Genomic DNA, 25575 nt, shown 5'->3' with positions numbered 1-25575 from the left:
TGGAAAAGATCGTAAGTATTTCCTTGTTCCGCTACTCTAGCCAATCCGTGCGCAAAACTCACCAACAAGCCAATCAGGTTAAGCCACGTCACACTTGCTCAACCAATAGAAATACTGTTTTCAGAAAGGACCAATCAGCTACCAGCTCGTTTTGGTCATGTGAACCAACCAGTGCGCTTGCTGTGACGTATGCTAGCCAATCACAGTGCGAACCTTGTGACGTATACTGCCGCTGCAGCTCCGCTGTCTCTGCTTCGTAAACTCACCCCTCCTTTACAAAATATTTTCACAGCGCCATTTTAAAACAATTCTTTCAATGAAATTCGATTAGTAACTACAGAAAAATGAACCATTTGTCAGTTTCGCTAAATAAAGTGATAGTTTTCTCAATCATTCGAGTGTTCTTTCACGTGAAATAGATGACGCTATTCTCACAAAATCATTTATACGCACTCAAATGGAAAACTCTAACCACACATACATGAAATCTTTGGTAGGACTTTAACCTGCCAATAGAAAATCCTCATTCGCCAGTAAGAATAGACAACACTTCCTTACCCTTCACTCAAGCTTGGATAAATCCTATTACTCTTTTCACAGTGAGTTTTAAAACAGGCTCTTAGTCCCTATACTCAAAGCTACGATTTCATAGACAATCCTCACTATACATTCAACCTATCACACCTAAAATCCCTAAACTTGTGCTGTACGTCCACAACACTAGCGATATGTTAATACCACTATTTTGAAACAGAACAAATGCACTGTGTAACTTCACCTGTCACACTACTCATGCCGGCACAAAAACCAGGAATTTTCACACTGCTGGAAAACACCTTTCGACTACATGTAACAAGTGAACAAACTTAACATGTTTTAGACATGGATCCTATGTAACTACCATGTAGCATGTCCGTTACCATAGTAACCATCCTCTGCTACCAGAAAAGTGATCCAGCGGCCCTATAGAAAATCTGTCTCAACAACACTACCCAACACCATGATACTCACCATTAATCATAAATAACCGAGACAAATATTGGGCAACTGAATCATGTGACCTAATTAATCGGAACTTTTCAGAAGTATTTACATATTATAAACAACTGCAGTTTTTCATCATCATTATCATGAAAGTATAACGGAAACATTTAATTAAGTCACTAAGGTCAATGGATCAAATAATGGTAACTAGATTAAGAATAAACAAGACCAGCTTGTCATTTCAAAATCTATTTTATTAATTTTATTTTCAATCAAAGAGCATTCTTTAAAATATAAATTCTTTTTATTAGCATTTAGAAAGCATCTTTAAATTAAAGTTAGGCACATTAGACTGTCATTTCATAACAGATCAGCTTGCAGAGATTTAATGTAGAAAAGTTCTCATTCCCTAAAATCTATTTCCCTGTCTCAACTTAATAAAACCTAAAAGGAAATGTCATTAGTTCTGCTATCCTTACGTGAGTAAAAAGTCCATCAACACTTCACGCCCTTCAGGAACGAGCAACCCGCCCTCCTCCCAGGAGGTCAGTTTTTATACCTTTTCTCTATCTAAATCTAACTAAAAGAATACTTTTTCTTCAACATTCAGCATTTTCATTGGCTGTCAATTGTCAGACCATGTGAAGTCATAACCCTTACAATCCAAAATCGTGCCTTTCTAAAACGTCTTTGTCCTTTGACCACAGGCGACATTAGCTTCCGAGGATTTTGCAACATTTTATGAAATAACAGTTCGCTGCTTCCTCAGCTTGGCTGTTCTGCCGTTCCTGTCCTTGAAGTTAAACAATTCAGAGCACATCTTGCACAGTTCCATTCATTTATTTATTGACGGACATCTTTGTGGCAAGCTTTTCCACGTTCTTTTAGCTGTGCTCGGCTCATCACAACAGGATTCCAAACACCCTTTTTAAAAGCTAGGCCTCAGGCCTCTTTCTCGAGAACTAGTATGCAAAAAAAACACAAAACATTAATTAATTCGAGTAATGAAGAATATTCAGTTACCCACCCCCTTGGTAAGGTTAACCCATTAGTTTATGTTATCTAGCTTTAAGCACATGTATGCTGCATTATAAAGACCTCGTTATAGGGAACAGAGGTTCCTAGCTTATTCAAAGTCATCACAATGTAGTATAGAACACAATGGAAAACTATACTCTATGATATCCTTACCCAGCCGGGCAGGGAATTTATTTAAATCAAGCAATGTCAAATGCACGTTACAATATTATCACAAATATAGTATGACACAAGCCTGTGCCGTACCGAAAAAGGAAAAAGAATGAGAAAGGAGTGAAAGGGGTGTTTTTTCAGGCAAAAAGAAAGGAGCAGAACAGGGTACTGTAGGGAATATTAGACAGTGCTAACAGTATCGCCTGGAGTAGAACATATACATTCTTATTACTAGTCACATAAATGCATATCTACTCATAGGTGTCGACGTTTCGATCCCTATTGCTCAATAAAAAGAGATCATCATCAGGACTTAGAATTAATTATGCCTGAAAACAAAAAGCCTCTGTTGTTGAGGTATTGTCTTGTGCAGGAATTCTTGGTAGCACCTCTTAAAGGTGAGTTTTTCGTGGGTTGCACTTGGGGATTTTTAGCGCTTGGTCAGACCAAGGCTGCCAGAACAATGCGTGATTCCACCTGAATCAAGGGTTTTAATTGGATGTAACCACGGAAACCATGTTCCGCTCGGTTCCGCACTTGGCTCCTTAGGTCACTGGTCTTCCGATCGAGGATCCAGCCGAGATGCGAGTCGTATCATCGACCCGCGCCCGAACTCCCCATTGATGGAGTCAAGCGTGCGTGGCTACTGAACCACGCCAACAGCCATTGAAGCCCAACCTGCTCACTCCTTACCGAATAAGGAGCCAAGTGCGGAACCGAGCGGAACATGGTTTCCGTGGTTACATCCAATTAAAACCCTTGATTCAGGTGGAATCACGCATTGTTCTGGCAGCCTTGGTCTGACCAAGCGCTAAAAATCCCCAAGTGCAACCCACGAAAGTGCAACAAAGAGCACATAGTGTTAAACCCTCATGTCGTGAATGCATTTTATTCTAAGTTGGTTAGTACATATTCGTGCATAAACTCATTAATATAAATAATCATTATGGAAGTATAACTTCACGAGTCAAAAACATAATTAATTTCTGAAACTCGCTTCATCAGAGGTAATGAAAAGTATTAAAAGACATGTAAGGCAAAATTTAGCAATAGGGTCAAAGAGGCCGGCGAGCAGCCATAAACCGGTCCTAGGATGCTTGATTCCGGTCCAAGAAAGACATGGCTTGGCAGTTCGGGCTGGACTGTTTCCATGAGGCACAGGGTCAAGGCTGATTTGCATATGGGCATGTCTGAACTGGGCTGGTGTGGACTGCAAAAAAACGATGGAGTTAGGCCCAGATCTCTGTACTGGGGTGAATGTATGACATTGTTCTGCATTCTGTCCATCAATTGATGTTTTTGCATTTGTCACCCCAAATGGGATGGGTATGCTCAAATGTGAGTCCCATGCTCTCCACACCACTGGAGTCAAGCTATACTGGCTGAAGACTGCTGATAGCCAGAAAATGGTCCTAGGATGCTTGATTCCGGTCCAGGAAAGACATGGCTTGGCAGTTCGGGCTGGATTGTTCCTATGAGGCACAGGGTCAAGGCTGATTTGCATATGGCCATGTCTGAACTGGGGTGGTGTGGAGTGCCAAAAAATGATGGATTTAGGCCCTGATCTTTGTACTGGGGTGAATGTATGACATTGCTCTGCATTCTGTCCATCAATTGTTGTTTTTGCGTAGAGCAACCACGGACACAAAAGTGAACGCATCAGTCATGAGACATGCCTGGCCTAAGGCCATGAATAGATGGGGTTTCATGATGTCTGGGTACAGGCATGGACGTGCTGTACCCTGGCCCGAGCTCACCACACAGACAGCTGCTGTCAGGATGGAGAGTATTTCACTAAACAGCAGCCCTACCCTTCCCCTATTTTTATGGCAATTTACCAAACGCTTACCATGAATTAAGTAACACCACATGCTAACCTTAATTACTCTCAAAATGTATATTTTTGGATGAAAAGTTAGGCCTCAAAATGTATTATTCAAATGTAAAAAAAAAATTATTTTATTTGCTATGATGAATGAAAACTTTACTAACCCATTTGTTCTGTGATGTGTATGCCCACACAGGTCTGCATTTCTACAAGTCTGTTATGCATGATGTGGTGATGTTTATTTTGCTATTAAAGTCCAACCATGTAGTTTAATGTAAAAAGCTCACCGGGAGATGCATCAGCTTCTGGGTTAGTCTAGCAATGAGTTTTTATTTTTAAAAGTCACCTTACTTAGGGCCTCAGAGCTCGTCTGTAAATGACAGCACCACACTTTCACCATAGTTTGTGTTGCACTAATGTACGCAGCTTACATTGGTACCACTCCTGAGTATCGAACAACATGGCACAAACAGTTCAAATAAGGCGAAACCCCACTGTGACGTGAAAAATGCCAATTTAATGAAACAGGGCGGCAGGAACAGAATTGGCGCAATGTAAAATGCAGGCCTGGGTGGAACTCCGTGGAATCACACAGAGTTTTTGGGCAACTGCGCTTAGCAGAACTCTGCAAATTCCGCCTACACCTTCTATTTTCATAATATATATTTTTTTCTTTTTGCTTTTTTATACTTATGTTATTTTTATATTCTCCTCAATATTTTAATTGTAAATCACTTATAGATGCATGAAAGAGTGTAGTATCCAAAGCACTAAAAAGAAGTCTAAATAAAGTAATTTGAATTATCACAGTCTTTTTTTAAGGTTAAATTTTATTAGGTAATAAAAGGTATTAGAATAAGAAACAGCTTGTATAAAAGTACAATACATCTCAATTAGGTTATATATAGATTCTAAGGAGAAAAGTAGAACCAAAATATAATTATTATCCAAAAAGATACACTGTATGAAGTAAAGGGAGTAAAGTAAGAGAGGGTGGATAAAGGGTGAGGGAGAAGAACAAGGGAAGGAGAATGTAGCTAAACTTATATCTCTCATAACAAAGAGAGATAACAAATGCATATATTCACTGAACGCGTAAAGAACATTTGAAGTATAAAGAACCATACTGTGATATGAAATATAACGTAAGGAGTAATATGATAAGATAATGAGGAAATAGAGAGACAACACAATACATCATGGAGGTTTCCTGACTTCATCCAAAGTATTGACCGGTATAGCAGTAGAAGAGGCAGCCCAAGTCAGGTATGTAGTCAAATGGAGCCAAAATATATCTCTTTTAATTGATAAAGATATAGGTGTAATATAATTAGTATCAAGTCTATGATGGAAACAGACGGCATTCCACCAAGCTCTATAGGTGACTTTGTCTGCCTGTTTCCAGTTAGACGTTATTAAATGAAGGGCCACAGCTAGTAATACATCTTTTGATTAAAGTTTGATGGAGATTGGGGCCATTGAGGAGATGGAGAGCCTAGAAGAATATTAGAAAGAGAGAAAGAGACATCTGTTTTAAAAATGTTGTTAATTTGAGACCAGACTAATTGACAAAAATGAGAAATATAGTGGCACTCAAAAAGCATGTGTTTCAAATCAGCAAGGTTGCAATGACAGGACCAACACATAGGTGATGAATCTGAAGAAAAAGATGCCAGTTTAGCAGGGGTAAATAAAAGGCGTTTGTAAACAAAATAAAGAGTTTAGGAAGTGTTAGCGGCTCAAGAGGTTTTATGAATTTTGAACCATAGTTTATCCCAAATGAGGGTCGACCAGCACTCTATTAGGTCCTTTTCCCAAGCTAATTCAGCCTTTGTATTGCCTCTGTCTGAAGAAAGAAATATATTTTTATATAAAGAGGAAGCTGAAGGGGATGAGGTTAATAAGGGAAACAGAGTGGAACATCTAGAAGGTAAATTGGGGTTAGATGACAAAGAGCTAAGATTTTGAGTAAGAGAAAGCAGCAAAAGGTTATACTGTGTTTTAAAAGATGATGGTAATGAAAATTTCGTTTGAAGATCAGAAAAGGGTAAGGAAACATTATCAAATAATAATTGAGAAATCCAAAACAATCCCTTAAGTCTCCAAGATTTCCAATAAATAGTGCAATTTTTCATACATAATAAAGTGTTATGCCACATGGGCTGTTCATCGAGTGAGGAAGGTGAAGGGTAGGAGGGGGGTAAGAGAGTGAAAAGAAGTTTACGCTTGTGGGAAATTACCGGAGAGTGGAAAGAGGCAATATTATTAGTGAATGCAAGAGACTCTTTAAAATCAAAAGGGGATATGAAACCTTTTTTCTATAGAAATCCAAATAGGGGGGTAAATACACTGATCAGGGGAAAGCCAGCTTGATGACTGTTTTAAAGAAAATGCATAATGATATGATTTGAAATTAGGAAATTTGAGACCACCAGAAGATTTGTCAGCCTTCAAAGAAGATAATGCAATGCATTGTGATTTACCCTTCCAGAGAAATTTTGTTAATAGATAATCAATCTCCTTAAAATAAAAACTAGGGATATGTGCAGGAATCATTGAGGAAATATATAAAATCAAAGGAGAAAGCATAATTTTGATAGAATCCAATTTTCCCCACCAAGAGAGAAAGAGCGGGTGCCAAGGTTCAATAGAGTTAGATAGAGTTTTGATGATGCAGTCAAAGATTATTTCAAAGTTTTAGAAATGTTGGAAGAGAACCATAGACCTAGGTATTTTATTTTGGAAGGTTGCCAAGAACAACCAGTAGATATAAAATCATTTTAAGGCAGGAAATGTTAAGAGGTAGGACCTTGTATTTGTCTCAATTAAGACGGTATCCAGAAAGTTGAGAAAAAAGTATCAACCTGGTTGAGAAAGGAGGGAATAGTTGTAGCAGGGTTGGCACACTACAAAAGAATATCATCTGCATACACAGACATTTTGACATGGGTAGTATGAAATTGGAAGCCAGTTATTTGAGGGTCTTGTCTGATCTTGGTTAAGGTGGGTTCTAATGCAATTATAAATAAGAGAGGTGATAACAGGCTTCCTTGCCGTACTCCTCTGAAGAGTGGAAAATAGTCCAAGGTCTTGCCGTTAACGAAAATAGATGCTCTAGGGCCTGAATATAATAAGGACATAAAGGATATTCGTTTTTGCGGACATCCAATCCATTTTAAAGCTTGAAACATTAAATCCCATTCAATCCTATCAAAAGCTTTTTCTGCATCTAAAGCTGCAGCTGCAATGGGGTAATCAAGAGATGAGGCTTTACTAAGGCTGTTAAAAAGACTCTGTAATTATCAGATGATAATCAACCCTTTATGAAGCCCGACTGTTCAGGACCAATAAGATTGGGTAAAATAGGATCGATATGAAGAACGAGGATTTTTGCAAATATCCTTTAATCCAGATTAACTAAAGAAATTGGATGATAATTTTTGCAAAGAGAAGGATCTTTATTGTCCTTAGGGATTAGACATATCATGGATTCTTGAAAAGTTCCACAGGAAGAACCAGTTGTAATAAAAAAAAATTAAATAGATTTAAAAGATTTGGAAGAAGCAAATTGGCAAAATGTGCATAGAATTTAATGGTGAATCCATCTGGACCAGGAGCTTTTCCTTTTTTTAATATCGAGACTGCAAGTGTATTTTCTGATAGAGTAATATCCTTTTATAAAGAAGTAAAATCAGTATGAATGGAGGGGGAATCAATAGATTGAAAATAAGAAGAAAGATTCTGCGAGATTGGTTGTGTTTCAGGGGTATATAGATTTTTATAGAAGCAGACAAATTCATTTAAAATATCACTATCCTTAAATAAAGAGTTACGGCAGTATTCCTTATAGATTCTACCTTCGTCCGTGCTCGTCTTATTTTCAAGTAATTCACTAATAATTTCCCCATTTTATTTTGGCCTCCATAGTAATGGGAGCTACCTTTTAAAGGATATGATGATGCAGCTTCTGTGGATAATTTATTGAAAGTGAGTTTTGCGTCTAAAGGATTTTTTAGGGATAATTCAGTATTCAAACGATACTAAGTGAGTTCAAGTTGCTTGGTCTTAGTAGGCAACTGGGCAGTTTGGGCTTCGTGAGACTTCTTTTTCTGAGAAACAAAATTCATTATAAACCCCCTTGCCGCAGCTTTAAAACAGTCCCAAGCCATTAGAGGAGAGGCATTAGGTGTGGAGTTAAAAGAAAAGAACTCGGATATAAAGGCGCTGAATTGGCCTGAGAAATTAGCATCAGATAATAAAGTATTATTAAAGCTCCATCGACCAGCATGAGGTGTAAAAGGTATCAAATCAAAGTCTACATAAACTGGGGCATGATCAGATATCAAAATAGAACCAATTTCAGAATGGAGGACTTGTTGCGAGAGGGATTAACTAAAAAAGAGGTTGTCAATTCGGGATTGTGATTGGTGTGGAGGGGAGTAGAAACTATATTCTCGAAGGTCTGGGTTGCAAAGCCTCCATATGTCAACTAGTGGTTTGAACTGAATGGCGGAAGTAAATTGTCAGCGCATCTTAGTGTTAACAAACCTAACTGAGAAGCGTCTACCTAATATAGAATCAAGGACTTGGTTACAATCTCCACCAAAAACAATATAATCATCGTCAAATAAAATAAGTTTTTCAGAAATATGAGACCAGAATACATTATCAACATTAACTGGTGCTTATACATTAAAAAGGACTAAAGGTATCTGATTAATGAGGAGTTTAACAATTACCCAATGACCAGCCGAATCTGATTTTTGATGAATAACGGAGATCTGATATTTCTTGTGACATAGAATGGATACACCATTTTTCTTGCCTAGAGCTGGGAAGGAAAAAACATTGCCTACCCAACATCTTTTCAATATTGACGCTTCAGTTTCAGACAAATGGGTTTCATGAATTAATACAATGTCTGTTTTCAATTTTGCTAAATGGGTTAACACTCCTTTAACACCCCTTTAACGTTCCATGTAGTAACTCTAAACATAACCAATAACTTTTACAAGAACAATCACTATGCAAACAGTGAAATGTCCAAAACACTATTAAAAGAGAGAAAGAAGATAGAGGAGTAGAAATATAAGTTTATAAACAGGGTTGAAACATGAGAAAAGGGAATGATATGAGAGATGTCATAAAATAAGAAAAAGAAGAAGAGATAGAGCATGGAAAAAGGGAGAACAAAGTAAAAAACGAAAAGACAAAACAGTTCAAATGTAACAAAAAGACATACCACATATAGACAATGAGAACGGGGAGGGTGGAGCCACATAGGGAGGGCAGCATACCGGACGGGAGACTCCGGGAGGGGAGACGGCACAGGGAATATTCTCCAGGAACAGCGGAGACATAAAGCGAAGGACCACAAAACCGCATCTAATTAAAAAGAAAAGGAAAAAAGTTAACTAAGGGCATTATGACAAAACAAAATACATCAGGAAGAAGGGTAAAAAATAAATAATAACAAACATTTTTGAAGAAATCAAAAAATATTCAAGAAATGTTCATGGCCGCGGAATGTATATGGGCTCATCTCAGCAAGTGTTCAAAAAGTGCTGGAGAAGAGCTGGGTCTTTGTAGTTTGTTGTTTTGTTGTTATAAGTCACCTTGAACAAACAAGATGAAATAAGTCATATCTAGCATTCAGGTTACGAAAGGCAGGTCTCATAACCTAGGAACTTCTTCCGACGATCTGCTGTTGCCTTAGCGTAATCCTGGGCAAAGAAAAGATTAGAACCATTCCAGGAGATTCTCCCTTTTTGTTTGGCAGCATGAAGAACTTTGAGCAAATAGCATACTCTAAAAAGTGCAAGATGATTCCTCTAGGTTTCGTGGAAGAGGATGAAGATGAGGAGAAACAAAGACTTTGCCCCAAGCGATGAGCTTGTTGAATGTTCAAAGGAGGTTGTTCTGGAAAACCAAGCAGTGTTGGCAAAAAGGTTTGAAAAATGGACAATGGATCTGAACCTTCAAGACCTTCAGCAAGACCATAAATGCGTAGGTTATTACGCCTGTTGCGGTTTTCCAAATTTTCAACTTGCTGCTTAAGCTGCAGTATAACTCTGTGCATGCAAGGAACTTGATCAGTAATTGCTTTAACAGAATCAACACGTTTTTCAAGTTCCTCGACTTTTTGTTCAGTAAACGACCAGTTGTCTTCAAGGCTCTGAAGAAGAGAGTTTGTTTCTTCCATGTGCGGCTTGAGGGAACAAATTTCTTCCAATAAAAGTTCCATGGAAATTGAGGAAGAAGAGTTAGTAGGAGAAGGTGGATTTGTCTTTATTTGCTTGCCTGAAGAAATGGATGCAGAGGGTATCTTAGAGCCCGGCTTAGAACTTGAGTGAGGCATATTAGGTGCCAAGCCTTTTGATCCAGCAGAGTCATTTACTGCCTCTTCCATATTTTCTTGCAGGACACTGAAAGGATTATGATCCTCTAATGACACACTATCAGTATGATGAATACACCTGCGGTTGGAACAGGGCATTGCCATCAAAGTAAGTGGGAAAAGCCGTAAATGCGGAATGCACAAAAACAGAAGATGAAGCCCAATAATGTAGTAAATTTACGTATGAGGTAAGTGCAGAGGGCAAGTAAATATTATAGTCAGGCAGTCCAGGAGAAAAAAAAAATTGTCAAATGCTAGGGCAAAGCAGCAAAAGTATAAGACAAAAGGCCATAAAGCACTCAATTGTAGTCTGTCAGCACAATATTTTGTGAGGAAAGGCCCTCCAAATTAAATTGCAGGAAATGGAGAGAGCGAGCGTAGAAAAAAACAAAAACAAAATGGCAGCCGCGGCTCCTCATCGAGCCTCGAGCGGCGAAAAAAGCACAGAAATATTGCCTATGCTCACCCTATCAGCCCGCAAACGTTGCAAATGATGCAGTGGCACTTCTGACCCATGAGGCTTCAACCAAGGGGTCCAGAAAGCAAGTAAGAAAGCCTGGAAGGATTCCGGCATCCTACGCCGCCACAGAGCTCCTGTGTTCAGGGGCAGAGGCGCAACTAGAGCCGAATTTCGGGGGGGGGGTAAAAAAAATTTGGGGGGGGGGCTGAACCTTTAATCAGTAGGCAGAGTGGAGCTGCAGGGGCTCTTAGAAGGGGGTGAAACAACTGCAAGGCCTAATTAACATTCAAATGGTCTCTGTGTGTGCCCGGGATCTGTCTCATCCCGGGCTGCTACACACGACGGGGGGCTGAAGCCCGGTGAGTCTAACGGGTGTTGCACGCCTGCTCAGGGGCCCTCTCCCTCGGCGTCCAAGCCATGATGCCCTCGAATTATCACAGTTTTGGTTATCTTAGTCACTGTTGATTCAAATGAAAGACAGAAGTCAAAGAATTTTTACTTCCAATGCATTTCAACAACATCCATTACATATCCTTCATGAAGTGGGAGTCACAATATTTAAAATTACCAGGAAAAGGAGGAAGGAACCTCAGGATTTTAGCACGTAATGATTAAGGTGTAACACAAAACCAAAGAGGAAAATCGAAAACCCGAAAATGAAGGAAAAAAGTAAAGAAAAGAGTGGATGTCATTGTAATGCATTTGAAGTAAAAATGATCTTGTATATATGTATTCACAGCCCTGAATAAGTCACTTCATTGTGACAAAACACGTGTTGGCTGCTTCTGTGTTGAATATACACTGCGGATCAACAAATTCTTTGACTTCTGTCTTTCATTTGAACCAACAGTGACTAAGATACTCAAGACAGTGATAATTCAAATGACTGTATTTGGACTTCTTATTTGAGTGCTAGGGTACTAAGTTTTTCATGTTTACATGGAGGTATTTTATACCTACATGTCTAAAGGCACGTACAGTAGTAGAATGCTATTATACCATTACAGCATCACTTACATATGGTTAATTTTTAACAAATATTCCCAATACTGTGTGAATTGAGATGTGCGGTCTTCTAAACTACTACTACCGCTCTTAATTTTGTCACTTATAGATGCAATTGATATGATTATATTTACATATTGTGATAGGTAAAAAAACAGGGACCAATAAGTAACTGACCAAATAAATTATATGAAAACTATGCAGTGGCATACATTTACATATGTTAAGCATAACATGATGTACATATACATGTGTGTGCTGGTGCTTTCCTTGGAAAAGTGATATATATATATATTCTCCACCAAAGTTGCCCTTGAGGATTTGCCACTCACGCAGGGGTAACTGCACTCGATGCCACAGGTGGAGGGGTGTCAGCATGACTTCAAGCCTTTCGATACTGCCATACGCGTTTCGAGCTATAACAGAGCTCTTGATCACTGGCGCAATGAATGAGGAAGCAGGTAAGTATGGAACATCTCTTTTAATTGATTACAAGTCCCGCCCATGTGGGCGTCACATCAGGCATTCTGGATGTAGTAGTTTTCCTTCGTATGCCCACAGACTCAAAAAGTTCCTTGTACGCAAGTGCACTGCCTCCACAAACAAAGTCGAAAATGTTCAACCCGATAGAGCGGAAGGTCCCGAGGGCATCACTGATCACTCCCCCAATCTCACCGTGGCTCAGGCCCCCCGCATTCTCGGGAATGCTCGCAAGCAAGAGCACTTCAGATCCGCTTACTCAGCGGCGGGGCAAATCCGCGACCGGACTGGCCGCATTTATTTTCTCCACCAAAGTTGCCCTTGAGGATTTGCCACTCACGCAGGGGTAACTGCACTCGATGCCACAGGTGGAGGGGTGTCAGCATGACTTCAAGCCTTTCGATACTGCCATACACGTTTCGAGCTATAACAGAGCACTTGATCACTGGCGCAATGAATGAGGAAGCAGGTAAGTATGGAACATCTCTTTTAATTGATTACAAGTCCCGCCCATGTGGGCGTCACATCAGGCATTCTGGATGTAGTAGTTTTCCTTCGTATGCCCACAGACTCAAAAAGTTCCTTGTACGCAAGTGCACTGCCTCCACAAACAAAGTCGAAAATGTTCAACCCGATAGAGCGGAAGGTCCCGAGGGCATCACTGATCACTCCCCCAATCTCACCGTGGCTCAGGCCCCCCGCGTTCTTGGGAATGCTCGCAAGCAAGAGCACTTCAGATCCGCTTACTCAGCGGCGGGGCAAATCCGCGACCGGACTGGCCGCATTTATTTTCTCCACCAAAGTTGCCCTTGAGGATTTGCCACTCACGCAGGGGTAACTGCACTCGATGCCACAGGTGGAGGGGTGTCAGCATGACTTCAAGCCTTTCGATACTGCCATACGCGTTTCGAGCTATAACAGAGCACTTGATCACTGGCGCAATGAATGAGGAAGCAGGTAAGTATGGAACATCTCTTTTAATTGATTACAAGTCCCGCCCATGTGGGCGTCACATCAGGCATTCTGGATGTAGTAGTTTTCCTTCGTATGCCCACAGACTCAAAAAGTTCCTTTTACGCAAGTGCACTGCCTCCACAAACAAAGCCAAAAATGTTCAACCAGATAGGGCAGAAGGTCCCGAGGGCATCACTGATCACTCCCCCAATCTCACCGTGGCTCAGGCCCCCCGCGTTCTTGGGAATGCTCGCAAGCAAGAGCACTCCAGATCCGCTTACTCAGCGGTGGGGCAAATCCGCGACCGGACTGGCCACATTTATTTTCTCCACCAAAGTTGCCCTTGAGGATTTGCCACTCACGCAGGGGTAACTGCACTTGATGCCACAGGTGGAGTGGTGTCAGCATGACTTCAAGCCTTTCGATACTGCCATACGCGTTTTGAGCTATAACAGAGCTCTTGATCACTGGCGCAATGAATGAGGAAGCAGGTAAGTATGGAACATCTCTTTTAATTGATTACAAGTCCCGCCCATGTTGGCGTCACATCAGGCATTCTGGATGTAGTAGTTTTCCTTCGTATGCCCACAGACTCAAAAAGTTCCTTTTACGCAAGTGCACTGCCTCCACAAACAAAGTCGAAAATGTTCAACCAGATAGGGCGGAAGGTCCCGAGGGCATCACTGATCACTGCCCCAATCTCACCATGGCTCAGGCTCCCCGCGTTCTTGGGAATGCTCGCAAGCAAGAGCACTCCAGATCCGCTTACTCAACGGCGGGGCAAATCCGCGACCGGACTGGCCGCATTTATTTTCTCCACCAAAGTTGCCCTTGAGGATTTTCAACTCACGCAGGGGTAACTGCACTCGATGCCACAGGTGGAGGGGTGTCAGCATGACTTCAAGCCTTTCGATACTGCCATACGCGTTTCGAGCTAAAACAGAGCTCTTGATCACTGGCGCAATGAATTGGTTAAGCGTAGGTTTACCTGTTCAAAGTGTTTATATTGATTTATGGGCCCAGGTGAGTATGGTAAAATCTCGGGCAGGTGAGCCCGCGCTCTATCAGTTCATTTTGGTAGCAGAGGTAAGGTTAGGGTTAAGTTAAGATAGGTAGTTAGTTGGTTTATTGAAATATTTTTGCGTATTTGAAAATACATTGATTATTGATTGTATTAAATTTATGTATTAACCAAAAACCTGTTCGTACATGTGTGATGTTTTGTCTGGAATCCCTGGGGGCAGAATAACAGGTGGTAAATGGAAGCCACTCTGTAGTTGAGGCCACTTGTTTGAGGAAATAAGTGCATGGTTAGGTACAACCGGAAGCACTGTTTAGAGATTTTCTGAATAAATGTGTGAATAATTGATAGTAAAGAGTTCTCTGGCAAAACTTTGGTGCGATATCACCTAGAAAGGGTCACACTGAAGAAGTAGCAGGTTCTTCTGAGCTAGATTTACAGCAAAGGGGTTCGCTAGTAAAACCTTGGCCTTGTATCACCTAGAAAGGGTAAGCCCGAGGGAGTAACAGGTTCTCTAATGCTTGTGTGAAGGGTAGGCAGAAGAGATCTACTCGTAGTGTTTGAAGAGTAAACGGAAGGGATTTACTCGCTGTGGGTGAAAATGATCTTTCCCTTGAATTTAATCACTCAGACACAGTGGCGAATGTTTTTACGTTTGTAAATTAATGAAATTCTACATTGAAAAGTGAAAAGAAATAAGTTTCGTATTACCGTGCAAAGGAGGGAGTCAGTTGTGGAGCTGTGCTGACGTCACCTAGAGCCGCGCTGGTATTGGTTGAGACAGCGGGTGTGTAAGTGAAGTAATACTGTAAAGGAGTGTAGCAGCATTAGAAACTCATCTCACAGGAAAAGCAGCGCAACTATTGGTTGGAATTATTTGAATCCTAATTTCCGATTGGTCATTGAAAAATAAGAAACGTGTTGGTATTGGAAGTCTATTAGTAAACAAATCGAGGGTCTTTGCAAATTAAAAGATGCCTAAAATTACATTTGGCATTTAGACCCAGCAATAATGGGAAATAGACCCAATAGGAGGTACTTAGGTTTCGCACAAGAACAACGTATAAGAGGAAAACCTCATATCATGTACGGAGACAAAAGAAAAATGTTGTTCATTAAAAAGGTCAAAAATATCTTTAAGAAAGATAAACCAATTAAAACTAGAGAAGGGATTATTATTCCGCCACCAAATACGCATACATGATGGTTGAAAGAGGCTATCACACTTGTGTGTGGTTAGAAAACTGGATGCAGTACACAAAAGATTATGGTGTTTAGCATTTCCAGAAATGGTACCTTTGATGGTAGAGTGTTGTATAATTTAAGGACACGCATTAATGAATTAGATCCTAGACCTAGATTAATCCAGTACGAAGCATTAGAAGAATCGGAAACTGAGGCTTTTGAACGAGAGACCCAGAGGTGACAGAAATTGGAGTAAATTTTATCCTAGATTTCCTAAAGAGACAAGAGATAAGCAAATGAAACGATGGTAGATGCTAGTGGAAGGATTATATCCTGTCCGAACTTTGGAGGAACAAATGGGAAGTAAAAGTACTGAGAAAACAAGAAATCTAATGATTAGCGATAAGCCAGAAGATGATTATTTAGAGGATTTGTTAATGAAAAATCCGCCACCTTATAATGAGGAGCCAAATACAGTTAATCCTAGTGCACCGTTCTTGAAACCACCTTTGGTTCCGCAAGTAGTACATGAGACTTCGTGAGAAAAAGTGTTACAGGACAGAAAACGAGAAGCATTAAATAAACAAAGAAGTGAATTAATTCAGAAAATTTCCCAATTAAATACAAGTCCTGAAGCCCTAACAATTCCGGTGACCATTGGTCCTGCTGTTCCTTTGTATGAAGATAAGAAGTCTAGTCCTAAAAATCCTGTTCTAACTACACCTGTAGTACAGCCAAGAAAGGAGACATTAATTGTGGATGATCAAGCAAGTGAATGTGAATCGGTAATTTCCCTTATGGATTTACCTATAAGAGAACCTGAAAGGAGCTCAGTTAGGAAAAGTACTCCCGGAAGCTCTAGAGAAGTGCGTATGGAAACACCAACAGGTACAGTAAATACAACAGTAGTTACCCCAGAAGAATTAGAGAGATGGACCTGAGAAATTGATAAGCCAAAAGCGCAACCAAAAGCATTGGATATATTCAAATTAAGGGTCAAATTAGAAGAATGATGGCAGGAAATGTGGGTTTACAAAGATTGAACAGATTCAGCGAAGATGAATGGCTGTTTATATGTCGAAGTATCACACGAAACACCAGGGTATTTCATGAGAAATTAATGAATATGGCACTTGAAATGGTAACCAATATTGGTAAATCAAAAGTATTACAGAAACCTTACCGAGATGAATTCACTGATAAAGATTTGGAAAATATGAATGTGTCAGGATGGAAAGTGCAAATTAAAGAGTTGTTATCAATATTAGATTGTAGAGAAGCTTTATTCGAGTTATAGACTCATAAAAGCACAACATGCATATTATAAAAACATCACACTTAATCACGGCATTTCATTCAATACATTAAAACAGTTGCGCAAGCTTAATCATTGTAAAACAAAACATTATACAAGTAAAACATAATCAAGAAACATCAGGAGAAACAGAAAGGGCTCTCCGCCTAATGGACCAAGCCCACCCCAGGTACTTTGCTATTCCCATAACAATAGGCTCCTCAGAAGTAGTGCAAATAATTCTCTGCGCCTCAGCCGCACTGGATGTCCCAAGGTTCTTGCAGATAGGGGTTAACCAGACCCTTCTTGGGGAGGCATAAGCCTTACAAGCAAATAGGAAGTGTCCCACACTTTCCTTAGTTGCGCCGCATGCTGGGCAGCACTGGGTGTTCAAACTCTTCCACCTGCCTGTTAGATCTCTCAACGGGAGGGAACCAGATCTTAATTGGAAAAACAACTTTCTGTCCATAGGAACAGTTATACTGTCCCAGTAATTTTCTAGAGCAGGACACATTTTACTTTCCAAAAAGCGACCTCCCATTGAGTCAGATTTAACCCTTCTCCAAAGCCTCTCGTCTATCCATTCCCAATATAGTGCTTTAAGTGTATTTTTACTTGGGAACACTTCCCCCGACGGATTGTCCCAAAGGTTGGAAAGACCTAGTTCGCCTAGCAATACCCTTAGGTTTTTCAGCCATGATATTTTATGGAATGTATCAATCTTGATTATTGCCAGGAAGCCTTCCCCATAATGCCTAATTTCAGGGGTGGACCAAAGTCGCCTCCAGTATAAGATGGGACGCAGTCTGGCTCGGTCGGTTACCGATCTTCTTCCCAAGTCAAGACTAAGAGGGATTAATGGTGTACTCTGGGGCAGTCCCGTAATACCCCTAAGAAACCTGTTCTCAGCTATCTGTAATGAGGTTAAGTTGTCAAAACCAAACAGCTCCGCCCCATATAAGGCCGACCCTATTGCCTTAGCATCGTATACAGCGAGGACAGGTTTTATGGGTTTAGTTTTAGATCTATTGTGCTCCACCCGTAAGGCCCCCGATATTTGCTGATGTTTCAGGACCGCCTTTTCTATGTGGTGGGACCAACCATAATTACTTGCGATTTGTACCCCTAGGTAGGTGAACTCCCTTACGACCTCAAGCCCAATATTATTCAAGTGTATCCTAGGGCGAGGCTTCTGTCCTCGGGAGAAAGCCATCAGCTTGGTCTTGCCTATGTTTACTTCCAGGCCATGCTCCTGGCAAAAGTCATCAAAAATATTCAGGGCCCGTTGCAATCCAGCTGGGGTTTTGGACATTATCAAAGTGTCGTCAGCGAACATCAGGATCGGAACCCTGATGCCCGCCAACGAAGGCGCATCCACACTAGCGTCCTGCATCCTGCTGACTATCCCATTGATATATAATGTGAAGAGCAAGGGCGCCATTGCACAACCTTGGCGCACCCCACGCTCCACAGGGAAGTCAATTGAGGATTGGCCATTTGTCCCCCACTGTACTTTGGCAAAATTGCATTCGTGCAACCTCATAATTAAAGTAAGCAATTCTGCGGGAATGCCTATCTTACTTAACACTGCCCAGAGCTTACCCCTTGGGACTAGGTCGAAGGCAGCCCGCAGGTCGACAAAAGCGACATACAGGCTGCCCCCACCAAGAAGAACCGTCCCCCACCGTAACATAGTGAAGCGAAACACCTGATCGATGGTACTGGTAGCCCTTCGAAAGCCTGCCTGAAAAGGGGAAAGAGAATCATTTTCGTCCACCCAGTCCATAAGTTTGTTTACCACCATCTTCCCAATTACTTTTTGGACGGTGGCAATCAAACTTATGGGCCTGTAGTTAGCTGGAAGGGATCGATCTCCTTTTTTGTGGACGGGTATAATAATGGCTCCCTTCCACTGTTCCGGGACTTGCGCACCCTTTGCAATTGCGTTCCCCAATAGGAGCACATATCTGCCCCACCTATCTTTATCATTTTTAAAAACGTCCGAGGGTATCCCGTCTAATCCCGGGGCCCTACCCCCTTGAACGGAGCTAATTACAAATTCAACTTCCTTGGCGGAAAACAAATCATCCTTAGGGAATACAGCCAAGATTACATCCCCACCACCCCACTCCTTTGTTTCAGCATATTGGGGCCTAAAGTAATTCACCCAATCGGATTCAGCAACATTATTATTTGGTTTGTTTGGGGTACCGCCTCTGCCCCACTTTACTATCTTCCAGAAAAGCCTGGAATCCTTTGCTCCAGAGGCCTCCTTCAGTTCCTCCCAATGCTTCTCATCCCAGTCTTTTTTGGCCAAGAAAATGCTAGTGTTGTATTGCTTCCTGGCAGTTTTGATTGCTACACTGTCCCTGCTTCTGATAGCGTTACCCAGTGTTAATCTGGCTGCCCTGCACTGTTTATTAAACCACCCTGCTGGTTTAGAGGGAGCTGTGCGATTACCCTTACATGTTCTCATAAAGTATGGCTTTAGGGTGGCGAAAAGATTGTTATGGATTTCAGTGATCGCCCTAGATCCTGGCAGTGTTGCACTAGCTAATTCCATGGAAACAATTGCTTTGTCCACTTCAGACCCAATAAAATCCATGGAGGCTGCATTCGCCAACACCGAGGGCCATTTCAATCTACGCATATTATTCGCCATGTCTGGGAGCAACCCATTACTAGCATGTAGATTAGGCTGAGTGTGCTTCCACCAGGTATGGGTCACGCAGAGGGGGTTGTGATCACTCTATCCTGCCCTTGACTTCCATGTCACAAACCCCCTGCCAAAGATTAAGACTACAAATAACATAGTCTATCCTGCTTCTATTATGACCATTATCATATGTGCACACACCTTCCTTATCTCCCTTTGTTCTACCATTGAGGGCACGCATCCCATATTCTAAACACATAGCATTTAAGGAAAGAATATCTTTTGACCAACGTTTGACAGGGGCAAGATTCAGGGAGGGAACACCCCATAGATTGTCCTCTTCCTGTCCTAATGGGTTTTTGGTACTGTCTAGTGGTTCAAAAGTCCTATTTAAATCCCCAGCTATTACTATTCTGTTCCCAAGGGACTTTGATTGCAGAAAATTAAATAGAGCCTCTAAAGTGGGGGAACTCCCATTATTGCAACCTCTGGCATAGACATTATATAAATCTATCACACCCCACTCTACTGAGGAAATTCGTAACATTTGAATATCTCTGCACCCCAAGTCCCACATTTTCACAGTAAGACCGGAACTCTGTCTAATCCAGACTGTGAGGCCTCCTTTGGGTCTACCCCTAGGACCTTGACATGCCGGGATTGAAAAATTTAGATAGCCTTGGAGGTAAATAGGATCACAGGCCCAAGTCTCCTGGAAGAAACACAGTTCAAACCCATTAATGAAGTCGGCCCACGATTGTAACATCAACTTACTCCCCAATCCTGCAATGTTCCAAGATACAAAGCTTTCCATAGCAGGGCTATCACTACCCATTATAACAGAAATGGGCAATCCCATGGAACTCAATTGTCCACCATCCTCATCTCCCAAATTGTGATCATTGTCCTCAGTATTCTGTTCCATTAACACCTCACCACTCATGTTTTGCATTAAATCCCCGGTATTTTCCTCTACAGATGCAACCTTTTCATCGCCTTCTGTTACCTTCAACACAACATCAGTACACATTTCCGGGGTTTCGGGGACCCAACTTGGCTTCCAGTGTGAAAGGCATCCCCTTATGTTAAGCTTTGGTCAATATCCCCAGTTCAAACATTGAGTGTCTTCCAGATTATTATGATTTGAACCAATATTTTGGGGTTGCCATTGCAGTAGGGTAGAGGGTGGGGGTGCAATCATTACCAACGGAGGATTGGTGGAACTATTTAGATTCATGGGCCCGCCTTTTAATAAGCATGTTTGTCTTGGGTAGAAAAAAGAAAGATCCACAATACCAATTCCACCACTACTTGTACCCCAACCCTGCCTTGTAATCCAACCAGCCACCCTGGGGTCTTGAAAATTGATGATAATACAGTCACCCCCCAAGTTTTTACTGGTGTACCCAATCCAGTCGATCCTCCTTGCCCCTATTATCAACCCGTCCAGCCCCCCCGGGAGTGGTCTATTTTCCTTCAACCAGTGCATTACTTTATTTTTGAGCATCTGGAAGTTTTCTCTTTGACCGACTAAAAGAGGTGGAACATTAGTGAGAACCGCCACGAAAGGGTGGGAATCCGGGGTAAGATTCACAGGAGGAATCTTTCGGGGTTGTTTCTCCAAATAAGTCGGTGGTGGTCTATTAACTTATTGCAAAACTGGGGTGATCAAGAAAGATGGAAAGCCAGGTGGGCAAAAAAAGGAGGAGGCCCCAGTGAAAAGCACAGCATCAGAGTATATGTTGAAATAAACAGAAAAAGTGGAAAGATTGTGTCCAATGAGCGAAGTGCCAGGTGGAGGTTATGTACATGTCCCATGGTCCCGTCAGCATATTTTGTCATTTACAAATGATTTTCCGAAATTACGAGGGAAACCTGTAGAATGGTACAGACAAGTCGAAAGATTTGTAAAGGTTTGAAAGGTACTGTTAAAAGATCTAGATGGATTATTTGATATTGTTGTCCCTGTAGGTTTATGGACAGAGTGCAAACTAGCAGTTGATTGGCCAAGTGATGAGTATGCTAGAGACCCAAAAAGAGGAGCTCCAGCAGATGAGGTTATGAAGAAATACAATCAGGTAATGCTGTACTTGAAAGGGAAGGTACCTCCAAAAGAGACTGACTGGAGAAGAATAGATAGAACTACACATAATAAAGCTGAATCTGTACATGCATATTATGAACACGTCTTACAAGTCTTTAAACCATATAGTGGTCTAGAGAACATTGATACCAAAGATATGATGCATTTCATCTATCGGTTTGTGCCTGGATTAAGACTAGAAGTTTCACAATGGATTAAAGATCATAAGATCTGTTGGCAGGCCAAACCTATTGATGAAATACTCAAATATGCAAAATATTGTGACGATGAATTAGACAATAAGCTTAAGAATTTGGAAGAAAAAGTCATGTGGGCACAAGTAAAACTAGCAGAACAATAGGAACTTCAATTGAATCAGTTGAAAATGAATCAAGCCCAATGAGATGGAAGTAGAGGAAAACCAAAGGGAAATTATAACAGAGATGAGGCTAAAAAGAAATTCCATTGTCACAGGTGCGGAAAGTTGGGGAATTGGAAAAACGAGTGTAAAGCCATATTGAATAATAACAACATGCAAAATAACCCTTTGAATTCACAGACGCAGAATGAAGTGTCATAGAAACAGTTGCCGCAGGTGGATCTATGACAGAATTTCGACAGACAGAATTTCGACCTACACAAATATCGGCGTAATTATATCGATAGCAAAAATATCGACGCCCTATGTACAACATGGTAAGTACCAAAATATCGAAAAAATAATATCGATGTTAAAAATATCGTTGTCAAATATATCGATTTTTTTGGGATTTAAAATAACATAAAAATACTGTGAATAATACTTATTAATTACTTAAACATATTTAAATATATATAATGGTAAAAAAAAAAATAAGAATACATATTTAATAAAAAAAATAATATTTAAAAATCATATATAATATATACTTACTTAACAATAATTACTATTCCCACTCCAGTGGGTGCAACAGTAGGGAAAACTGACCCTGAACCCTAAAAATACCCCTTTACCCAAAAACCTAAAACTGACCCTGAACCCTAAAAATACCCCTTTACCCAAGAACTGAAAACTGACCCTGAACCCAAAAAATACACCTTTATCCAAAAACTGAAAACTGACCCTGAACCCTAAAAATACCCCTTTACCCAAAAACTGAAAACTGACCCTGAACCCTAAAAATACCCCTTTACCCAAAAACTGAAAACTGACCCTGAACCCTAAAAATACCCCTTTACCCAAGAACTGAAAACTGACCCTGAACCCAAAAAATACACCTTTCCCCAATACTGAAAACTGACCCTGAACACTAAAAATACCCCTTTACCCAAAAACTGAAAACTGACCCTGAACCCTAAAAATACCCCTTTACCCAAAAACTGAAAACTGACCCTGAACCCTAAAAATACCCCTTTACCCAAAAACTAAAAACTGACCCTGAACCCTAAAAATACCCCTTTACCCAAAAACTGAAAACTGACCCTGAACCCAAAAAATACCCCTTTACCCAAAAACTAAAAACTGACCCTGAACCCTAAAAATACCCCTTTACCCAAAAACCCAAAACTGACCCTGAACCCTAAAAATTAATTATTCAATTAATCAATTAAAATAATTCATTGCCAATTAATATTTAATAGCAAAATAAATTAATCATTAAAAATAATTATTTAATTACAAATAAATTACTTCCCACCCTATTCCCCTATACACCCACAACCCGCTCCAGTAGGTAAACATATACTTTACTTAAAAATATACATAAATTATCAATTAATTAATCAATTAATCAATTAAAATAATTCATTGCCAATTAATATTTAATTGCAAAATAAATTAATCATTAAAAAATAATTATTTAATTACAATTAAATTACTTCCCACCCTGTTCCCCTATAAACCCACAACCCGCTCCAGTAGTAAAACATATAATTTACTTAAAATATACATAAATTATCAATTAATTAACCAATTAATCAATTAAAATAATTCATTGCCAATTAATATGTAATTGCAAAATAAATTAATCATTAAAAAATAATTATTTAATTACAAATAAATTACTTCCCACCCTATTCCCCTAAAAACCACACAACCCGCTCTGGTAGTAAAACATATTATTTACTTTAAAATATTTTTTATTTATAAAAACATATTAAACACATATTATAACAATTAATTTAAATACTTAACTAAAATTTCTAACACATATTAGTAAATTGAAATTACTTACATCGATATATATGCTATCGATATAAGTAATTTCGATATTACTTACCTTAGGGTCGATATTCTGGCCATCGATATTCTGGACATCGATATTCTGTCCCATCGATATTAGCAACTCGATATAAGTGTAAGTCGGAATTAAAAATTCGATATTTTGACTGTGTACCGCCGCAGGTAATACAAAACCAATTACCCCTTGCACCTATGCCAGATCCTGGGAGCAAAGCAGGCTATAGTGTGGCTACCACAAATTGGGAGGGAAGTGGTAGGAGAGATTCAGTGACTCCACAATTTCTTTTGAGGGACACATATTTTGAAGCGGAAACCAATTGACGGTGCCTTAAAGGGGAGAACGAGGAGTGCGTACTTGGAGCATCCTTGCCGGTAGATCAGTCAGGTCCATATATTGAGGGAAAAGTTGAGGGAAATGTTGTTACCTTTTTGTTGGCACTGGCGTTACCCGTTCTACTGTGAGAACAGCAGACATTCCAAACCTACCCCTCTTGGGAGAAGCGATACAAGTAGTGGGCGTTTCTAATAAACAAATTAGTACCCCAGTTACAGAACCAATGGAAGTTAGAATAGGAAATTTTACAGAAATGCACAAATTTGTGGTGTGCGATTCAAGCCCAGTAAACCTGTTAGGCAGAGACTTGTTGTGCAAAATGAATTGCACCATCTTTTGCACTCCAAGTGGTGTTGAAATTCAAACCCCAGATGAAGATGGAATATATAAATTAATGTTGGCAAAACAGTAAACTGAAAATAAAACATTGACTATAGAAGATTTATCAAAAGAATTACAAGATACTGTGAATCCTGAAGTGAGGGATTTTACAGGAAAAGATGTAGGATTAATGTCAAATGTTGATCAAATAAAAGTGACAGTAAAATAAGGTGCAGTTTACCCAAATACTCGACAGTATAAAAGGAGCCCAGAAAGCAGGAGTTGCAGCATAAATAAAAGGTTTGGTTGAAACAGGCATTTTGCAGGAAATAATGAGCAGTCCATGTAATTCGCCCATAATTGGCATAAAGAAACCGAGTGGGAAGTATAGGGTCGTACAAGACCTCCGCAAAATTAATAAAATTGTTGTCCCATGTTGTCCTGTAGTGCCAAACCCTGCTGTGATTTTATATCAGATACCGTGGACAGCGGGTTGGTTCACTGTAATAGTTTTGTGCCATGCATTTTTTCTCGATACCTTTACATCCAGATAGCAGGTATCATTCCTCATTTGAATTCAACAGCCATGTCTATGTCTGGAACCGTGTCCCTCAGGGTTACACAGAAAGTCCATATATTTTTAATCAGATTTTGAAAAAGTGCCTTGAATCTTTGGTGCTGAATGGAAAATTTGTCCTAGTGCAGTACATAGACGACCTATTGGTGGCGTATAAAACCTGAAATGACTGTGTAGTGGATACCATAGCCTTGTTAAATCATTTGGGTGAAGGAGAACATAAGGTGTCACCTGAAAAATTACAGTTTGCACCACATCAGTGAAATATCTGGGGTTCCAGATAGAAAGGGGTGTCAGAAGGGTTACCACAGAAAGGATTAAAATAATCAAAAACATGAACATACCTCAAACTCAGAAAGAAATCAGAATGTTACTTGGAGTAGTAGGTTACTGCAGACAGTGGATTGTGGGATTTGCAGTTCTGACAAAGCCATTGATACAATTGACAAAGAAAAGAGCAAAAGAGCCAGTTGAATGGGATGATGAAAGCATGTCATCTTTCTTAAAATTACGTGACTGTCTGAGTACAGCCCCAGCTTTGGGAATGCCTGATTATTCAAAAGATTTTGCATTGTTTTGTGATA

The sequence above is a fragment of the Lissotriton vulgaris genome, chromosome 7 (genome assembly GCF_964263255.1).
Source record: "Lissotriton vulgaris chromosome 7, aLisVul1.2, whole genome shotgun sequence".
In the NCBI taxonomy this organism is placed as follows: domain Eukaryota; kingdom Metazoa; phylum Chordata; class Amphibia; order Caudata; family Salamandridae; genus Lissotriton; species Lissotriton vulgaris.
The sequence above is the reverse complement of the archived record's forward strand: the minus strand, read 5'-3'. Positions refer to the sequence as shown.